Here is a 9,678-nt window from a genome sequence, read left to right as displayed (position 1 = left end):
CGTGATCACTTCCCAGAAAAGGAAACTGATATCAAAACCTTTCAATGCAACAAGCCATAATCTAAAGGACTTCAGACTAAACCTTAAACACAGCAAATACTGAGAAGAAGCATATTTAAAGTCATATTTGTGCTTGTTGACTGTGCGGTCACCTCCTTCAGCTCCAACATCAGCTGACCATCCTCAGTGTTTCAATAAAAGCTTCTTTAAACCTTGAACAGATCGCTGTCACGCTGACATTTCTACCTTTATATGAGTGTAATTTGCCCGCCTTACACCTGTCGCACTGTCAGCATGTGTATTGGTATCATATTTGCTGTGCGTCTAGCTGCCATCTAGCTGCAGTGCATCTCTCTCCTTCACTGTCTAATGTTGTCATGTATTCAAGATTCTGCTACTTTAGTGAAAACTGTTTACGGTTTTATGCTTTCCAGCATTACAGCATTATCTCACTGTGGCTTAAGTGATAAGAGATGCAATATACATTATAAAAAGTCTTTGAAAAGGGTTTCATATGGTAGAATGTAATATACTAAAGGAGGACACCACAGCCAATCAAATATATATAAATTAAATATATATCGCTATATCACATATCTCAGCAGCCCCTGGTTCGATTCTTCTATCATCAGGAATATTGTGTATTTCAACTGAAGTACAAAACGTTATCATGTACCGCACAGTTATGCAGAGAATAAACGCTGGTAACCTTTCCAAGGTCAGTTTTATTTGTCACCTACTTTGAAATTGAGCAGGATTTCCGGTTCTTGTTTGCCAAATGATTTGTCCCTTATGGAGAACCAAGAAGTTGTAAATGTTTTATTGCATACAATAAGTCAGTTAATGCCAGCGGAGTTCCTTTAATGCTTCTCTGTTAGTCCACACCCGCCTTAACAAACACACATTCATTCATTGCGCAGTCAGTGCAGGTGGCAGTAAATCATTGAACAAATGTGATAATTTTCCCACCTGACGAGGAGGAACAACAGGAAGTACTTATTTGGTCAAAATTCAGCGCTGACTGTGTCTGAGGGCATTCAGTTTTCCATCATTATATGTCATTTCTGAAAGGAAAGTAAGATATGTGGTGTATGTTAACGTGCTAGGTTAGCATGTGAGCGCTAACAACACTAATGCTCACAAGTTAACAGGTTAAAGTTAAGTATTAAATGCACAAATCCTAACATGCTGAAGTGCCAAACAAGCTGTGACGCTCAATAGTCATCAACATGCAAACTGTGAGCATTAAACAAATGTAAGTTTTCATTATCATGTTAGCATGGCTGCTAGCACATTAGCATTTAGCTTAAAACTGAGTCTTAAAATGGATACTGTAAAGACAATAAACCCTTTTCATGACCTTTGTTTGGCAGCACTGTCAGGACAGGCTCACATCTCAAGTGGTTTCAGCGACATGTCGTGACTTATGATAGCATAGCGTCCTATTTAATATTGGTAAAGGAGAGCTAAGCTTTTTTTTTTTTTTTTTTTCAAACCTGCACTTCTTTCCCCATTTTGGGCATTTCAGCACAGAGGTCACCACATATAAACAGTCCAAGCTGCTGGTTGTTGTCAGTGTTTGTTTTGATAGAACAAGAACAGCTGGTGACTGCCAGACGTCCTGTCACTCATCGTCATGTGTGTTTTTCCAGTCTTTGTAGATATCTGCTCATCCTCAGGTTTTTCCCAAGTTGACACAATGTGAGGCTGAATAATGAAATGAAATAAAATGGAAATTCAGTCTGATTATTAAGCTGCATTAACAAGTTCCTACAATAAGAAAAGCGAATGAAATGATTTGAGACAGCTGCCTGAATTATTATTTTATGGAAAGCATGTCCCAAAAGCAGAATATGAGAATGATTTGTAGACAAAATTCATTAGACAATATTAAAATAAGGCAGATCACTAATCCAACATCTTATAGGCAGTTAAAGGAAACAAGAATTTTATTCACCACATTTGGACAGAATTTCCATCCAGCTGTCACACTGCGTGGCAGGTGTCGACCGACGCACCGGTAAATGTTTTCCTGTCTTATATAATATGTGCGTAAAGGCATGAGTGTGTGTAGGTTTTATCTGCATCACAATCTGTGGAAATTATCTGGAAATCAGCCCGCCCACTGACATGCATGCAGGTTTACACACCCACACTCACAGATATATATCTACAGTATATATAGGTGCATATCACAGATACCGTAGATGGAGTGCAGACTGCAGCAGAACTGGCATGAACTCAGTGAACCTGTGTCCTGATCCCACACTGCACCTTTATCCAAAGGCCTGCAGTGTGTTCACACTGTTCAAGGATGTCAGGAAGCAGATTCAAGAGATTTTTGAGTGCGCTGTTGATGCACCAATACAATACAATTCACAAAGAAAATGCAAGACCCACTCACAGCTGTGAAAATGTAATTACAGATGTTGATGATTGAGCTCCTGGAAGATATCAGAAAACTAAATAAAATGCTTAATCTTGAGGAAATATTTAGTTTTTTCTCTGTGAAATTTGAGTCTGTCATCGTGTTTTGTTACTGACTTCTTGTCAAAATCACAAATCTTTGGTTGTCTCAGAGAAAAACTGCACAAACAACTCACCGACTGCTCCACTACTAACTACTAAAACATACTGTATAGCGTGTGTGTGTTATTTCTCTCACACATACTCCACATAGATTGCCATCTTTGAAAAGGTGGGTACAGTTACAGCATGTTGACACCAGGAGAAATGTTCTTGAACTCAGTGGAAAGATGAGTGGGAAGGTCACGCTGTGGGAGCAAAAACAGCCGAAAACACTTAAAATTCCGATTGGACACAGAAAGGATCACAACAAGAAGATGAGTGACGTTGATTTTCTAGCCTTACCTCACAGAGTTAATAGTAACTTTGTAGACATGTAGAACATGTGCACACATCTCAAGGCAGTACAAAATAAATAAAAGAATAATTGTATGTACAGTATATCAGCATGTTCAGTGAGAGAGTGTGAAGCAGTGCGGAGCAAAGTTGACATGAACTCAGTAAACCTGAAACACTCACCTCACCTCACCATCTCTCTTACGCATGTTTAAACTCATGTGACAGTGTGAAGACTCCCAGCAGGCTTTTCTTTTCTAAAGTTACAGTCTGTGTACAGTCCTGAACTTCACTGTAACACGGCCATGTTAAGGACAGACCATGATCTCGTTTAACATAGAAAATGTTCAGGGACAAAACTACAGTCATTCCAGACCACAGACAGGACTCTGGAGTCCCAATGCTGTGCTTTGTTCGCTCACCATCCACCCTGATCACCTCCTTCCAGCTCTTCATTCACCAAGAAAAACCTGTTACCTCAGAACACAATCCAGACATCTATTACATTTGCCACCACAACGTATCTGGGAGTAATATAAACATAATTTCTAGCAGACAGGGTTGACACTTTTGATTCAGAGCAGTCTGTGTAATCCTGCCACTGTCCAAATTTCCATCAGATTTGCGGTAGATATTCATGGCTCCCGCTCAGAAGATGATTCTAGAAAAAAGAGTCAGGAGATCCTTCAAACTTAATATGGATTTATGTTTGATACAAGAGGTTAACAGGAGTCCTGCTTCATCACTTGAAGCTGGCTCCAAAAGTGGGTCAGTTCCCATAGACCCATATATTAAATTGCCCACCTTTACAGCAGAAATAAACACCCAGGCCTTCCTCCACACCTCCACCATCATTTTCAGGATTTTAATGTCTACATGTCTCCATTACTCCAGCACCACCCACAGCTCAGACCTGCTAGACTTGCAGTGCTCTGTGTTCATAGGCTGTTTTATCATATGACACAGGTAAGCAGCTACCTGTTGCTTCGTCTTCTAAAGGGCTGAATTTGTGTTTTACTTTTTTAATTTCTAAAACATTTCTCCCTTCTTGTCCCTTCAAACAAACGTTAATGTGTAGTTAATAGATATAAACAAATGTCTGTATGTAAATGTGGGCCTTTCCAATTAAATATCCCTGTTTGCCAATATTTATAATCACCCACATTTCAGATTTAATGGACTATTCCACCGTGACCTTCGACCTTTATATGTTGCATTTGCGCCAAATCAGATGACGTACGGAGTCGCGTTACCAGCAAATAGGTGGACGTTACTAACACCGCGCGTCTTCAAAGTGGATTTTAGAAGCGAAAGAGGAAGACGGAAGTTGAATAGTTTGTGGAAGTTGTGCCTAAACTGATGAAATTTTGTAAAACATCAGCCAGAAAGTGTATGACGGAGGAGCAACAAGTACATAAGTTAAAGAAGCTCCGCTAGCTAACGTTAGCTTCCCTGCTGCGTGAGCCTGCTGTTGGCCCACCGCGCTAAGCTAGGTGCTAGCTAAATGCTAAAATGCTCACGGTGGATCCTTTGAGGAGCGCAGCGGAGACAGTTGGACTGGTTATATTGGGACGAAGAGGCTCAGTGGACTGGCTATCATTTGAACGGGGACTGGTCAAGCAGAAAAGCTGAACCAAGTGCCAATTGTTGAGGACTTCGCGGTGTACAAGGCTCACAGAATGACGCTCAGTCAGGTGAGTGCATCCACTGCGTTACCTAGCAAGATCGCCTTGCGTGTGCATGCCAGACGTTGTGTTTTAAACTACAGCTCTCTTAACTTTAATTTGCGTGTTTGTAGCTGCAGCTGCTGTGGAGTTTATATTGTTTAAACATCTCTGTTTTGTCTGCTTTGGTGATGTTTTCTTCTGCTGTTAAAATGGCAGTTATTTAATTTCTGTAGACTGATGTTGCTTGTTGCACCCGCCGCTGTGTCCATAGCTCATTTTTTGTTAGTCATTTGTGTTTGTCTGAGTTTTGTTTTTTAGTGAACTCTCTTGAGGCTATACAGAGGAAGGGTATTGTGTAATTGTGTATTAACAATCAATAGTCAAGTGTACAAACAGGAAGTAAACTCGGGATTAGACACCAGGGCTGTGAGTGTCATCACAAGAACTTCATCCATCCAAGTGTACAAAACTCATGGTCATATTGTTTATATACATGACATGATAACTATTTCATAAATAACTCAATCATAACTCAATACAGTATTAGATCATAATCCTATAGAGCAGATTACACTGACAACCAAAAGGATATGCAGCATGTGAAGATACATAACATTGTGGACATGAAATGAATGTATGGACTGTCAAAGGACTGAAAACTGTAAAATTGTACAAAGAGTTTAAGTCTCCCAAAGCCTTGTGTTGATTACAATACATTGTTTCAAGTTTCATCCCAGTAACAGTTACCCAGTGTTTTGGATTGCCCTCAGTTATGAATGAAAGCCTGTACTGTATGTGTGTGTGTGTGTGTGTGTGTGTGTTGGTGAAAGGGTATGGATGGGTGTGTGTGAGTTTAAAAAACTGGACTACACCACTACACACACACAGACAGTGAGATGAAATGGTCAACACCTGCACATTGACCGAGGGTGAGTAAGTGGATGGTACATGCATCAATCACCAGCACTGAGCTCAGTCCTGATCTGCTCCTCGAGCTGACTGACTGTTCATGTCTGAAGGTCATTTGAAGATTTGAAGTTCTTCATTTAGAACAGTTAGGATTCTTGGGTCTGTCCTTCAGCTCTGTGGCCTTGTTAACTGAGCAGAGCTGACCGTATTAAGCAAAATGGGGGGCATCACATTGGTCTTTGCCTGGGGACTCCAAATCACGAAAACCGCCCGTGTGTGTTGCTTCATCACTCAGTCTGTCAGCTGGTGTGTTTCAGATCCACGTCAGCACCCTGGAGCTGCACTTGGAGAACTGCTGTGTGTGCAGTGTATCCGTGTGCGTGTATGCGTGCACGCAAGCATCCGTGCGTGTTCATGATTTACCTGACCAAGGTCAGTGTGACATGTGTGTTTACATGCTATCATGTTCTGACAGCGTGTACTATCTGGGAAGCTGATGTTTTATTGTGTGTGTGTGTGTGTGTGTGTGTGAGTGTGTGAGAACCCAATGCACCTCTTCAGCACCCTGCACTCCTATTTCTCTGTGTGTGTCTATACTGCCTATGCAAACAGCTTAGTCTGCTAAACCTTGGTAAAGGTCTGGTTAAGGTCTGGTTGATTAAGGTTTGGGTCGTGTCTCTATATTTTAAAAAGTCAACACTGACTGTTGCTATGAGAGTAAATGTGAATTTTTCTGCATAAATTCTCAACAAGTGCTAAATAGACCTAGAATAGATAATGTAACTAGATAGTGTTATCGTCATTCTGCAAATTACCCCAATGAGATGCACAATAAAAACTCCAGTAGTATTATTATTATATTGTTTGTTTGTTTCTTTACTTTCTAAATGATTTCAGGACCGGCTGTTCTTATATAATGATTCTAACAGCAGAAATTCTGAGGAAAAATTAAAGGCTCAGACTTCATCCTTCAGGGTATTTTCCTAAATCCTGAGATCATCTGCTGGGGATGGAAGAACCATAAAAAAGTTTTGTGATTGAAATATGCGGAATACTCTCCAAACCTCGAACTGTTACCCAACTTCACTACATAGAGTGATTTCCCAACCACAAACCTGAAAATGAGTTTCAAAACAGATGCAAAGCTGGCAGCAGAGAGTCTGCGTAGAGACCAACTGCCATTAATGCCTTCTTAACTATGCTTTCTGTCTTGTTTTTAAGCACTTTGTCTGCAGTCTCTGTTACCTCAGTGCAGCTGGTTGGTCGAGAGCCCAAATTATTTGGTACGATCAGGGATTTGAACCCATAGCTCGGCTGCTGGAAACACGCATGGCACCCTGTGATGCCAGGGAAACAGTCCAAACCCCAGGCAGCGATGGCCTATATAGGAAAAAAAATCCTGAAACCAGTTTAGCTCTTTTTTTGTTGTTAAATATGGAACCCATTCCAAAACCATAAAAATACTGCAGCCACAGTTTAATTTATCTTCCTCTAGAGAAATGGTTTTGTTTTGTTTTTGCTATTGTGTGTATCAAGATCTACACCCCATAAATTTTGGATTATCCCTGATGAACAATTATGAAATAAATATGGTGAAATCTTTGGCTGTCAATCCAAATTCCCTCATTTTCTTCAGCCTCATTCAGAGAGTATTATCATTACAGGAGCAGGTGATGAATAAACTGTTCACTTAGCTCTTCTTCAGTATAACAGCATTTGAACATTCACAAAATCACAGGATGTAGTCTGTAATAGAAATGGACAATCTACCAGACTAGCCCAAAGACAATGCTTGTATCGACCTGTAGCTGCTATTACAACAGCACATTTTAGGAGCTTTTATGGGATTTACTCTCCTGATCTCTCATCATATTGGTTCCCAAATAGGCCTAGGTGTCAACATGTTTCTGGCAAAAAATGATGGACTTCCTCCTTGACTTCACATATGAGGACAATTACACACTGAGCTGATTAAACGAAGTGAGTGGGACCCAAACGCAGAACACAGACATGGAGTGTTTGGTTAAATGGGATTTATTGCAGGGATTTGCAGGGTTAGAAGATGGAGAAGGGGTAATGTCCGAGGTTTTGCAGGAATTGAAGAGAGGTGGTGGAGGATGGTGGGGCATGGCTGGACCAGAGTGAGGCAAGGGCGAGAGCGAGGGCTTGCTGGAGTGATACAGAGGCAAGGAGGCAGGTTAGACGGGCAGGCCTTGAAGAACGGGGGTCGATATATATAAATTTAACTGAAAGTAACATAAAACTAAAATGTAATATTCATTAGTAATAGTAATGAGTATGTGTGTGTTTAATGTACAAATATTTTCTGTTGCTCATGTTGTGAAATTTTGCGTGTGTGTGAGAGAGACAGAAAGAGACACACACATGTGTTCATACATGTGTGCAATGTGCTGTCCTGTTGAGAAATCCTGCTCTGTGTGTGTGCGTGTGTGTGTGTGTGCGTGTGCGTGTGTGTGTTTGTGTCTCCAGAGGCAGATTGAGTGACAAGACATTCCTCTGTGTCACTGCTGAGTTATGTTCATCACTGCTCCCCTCACCACACCTCTGACCTCTGACCTCACAGAAGTGTTTTGGTGATCACTCTGTAGTTCTCATCCTCAGACTAACCAAGAAACATCAACAGGGTCGGTTCCACAAAGTTGTTTAGGTTGTCAGTTCTGAGTTCAGGGACCCTCTAAGTTTTCACTTCCAGAAACACAGAACACTTTAACTAGATTACTGTGAACTTCACCTGCTACCTGGTAGCTTTTTTAAGCAAGGCCTCGTTTTCTCTCTGTTTCCTCCCGCCCTGCTGAGCCTGAAAGAGCCATTTCTTCATATCATATTGGAGATTATGTCTAAATGTAGTTTAAAATCGAGTTTTTGAACATGGACTGCATATAGTCTTAGAATTATTTTGACAGCATTTAAGGGTGTATTTACACCTGCCTTGTTTGGTTCGAACCAAACCAAAAAAAATTGCTGGTGCGGACCTTTTTGGCTGGTGTGAATACAAACCATCAAACTCTGCTGCGGACCAAACGGCCGGACCAAGACCCAGCCAGAGAGATGGTCTCGGTTCGCCTCCAAACGAACCCTGGTGCGGTTTGCTTGATATGTGAAAGCGACCATGCAGTCCGACCCAGTTCTAAAAATTCTATACCTTTTTGGATGCAACAGGCTCCCGTTGCTGCAGGCATTATGGGAAATATTGTTTAGATTAGTGCAGTTGTGCCAACTGCCTCTGATGCTTCAAAGGTTCTGCAAACGTTTGTAACTGTATGAAACAACAATATAAGCACGAGTGCGACACGCTGAATCTCCATAATCTCCATATTTCGTTTTGACCGGCGCCCCCTCTTTATTTTTTTTTCCAGCGTTACCCCGCCCCTGACTGTTTTGTCCAATGATTGAACGATCTTTGCACACATGTGGGTTTGTTGACAAATTCTGGGGCTCTTGCAAAAATTGCAGTGTTAAAAGGAACCGTACCAAACCAAAAAAGAAACATTGTATTTTGATCGAGACCAAAGGACCTTCCTGCTCTGAATTTGCCCTCAGTTACAACGTTAAATTTACTACTACACATATTTGCATCCTTTGTCCCCCTCACTTTTGTTGTGTCAGATTGACTTTCACACTAGAGGTGGGCAATATATACCGATTTCATCACCGGTGTCATGTTCAGCCACAACATGGATTTTGTAAAACAGTCATTGATGTGAAACAAGTTATAGCAAATTAAAAATAATGTGCTTTATTGTTGCTGCAATAACATGCAGGCAGAGGACCACGCACATCCTCAAAGAGCCGTCTGGCAACAAGAAGATGTGGAAGGTAACATTGTGAACAATGCATGGCAGGTTCTCTGGTGTTCTCTGCAAGAACCAAAGCAAAAGGTGTCATCTACATCCACAACAACAACTGGATTTTTTGTTTACTTTTGCAGTGTGTGCATGCTAATCATTTTCCTTCTGAATGCTTTGAAGGCCAATACAAAGCAGGATTTGCTTCAATGCTGACGCTCAAGGATGAATTGATCTAAACTCTGTATGTGTGTGTTGCTGGCGTGTGTAAATGTACGTGATAGACGTGCTCCGTTGTACTTTTTCTGTCTTAAGATGTATTCCCATACATTGTTAAGAGTGGAAAGAGGTAGAATCATGTTTTGAGTGGAGTATCCCTTTTTATTTTTGTAATACTGTGATATAATATCCAAAGACAAACTCTGCACATGCCA

Source organism: Chaetodon auriga, chromosome 2 (genome assembly GCF_051107435.1).
Source record: "Chaetodon auriga isolate fChaAug3 chromosome 2, fChaAug3.hap1, whole genome shotgun sequence".
NCBI classification, from domain to species: domain Eukaryota; kingdom Metazoa; phylum Chordata; class Actinopteri; order Chaetodontiformes; family Chaetodontidae; genus Chaetodon; species Chaetodon auriga.
This window is presented reverse-complemented; position numbering follows the sequence as displayed.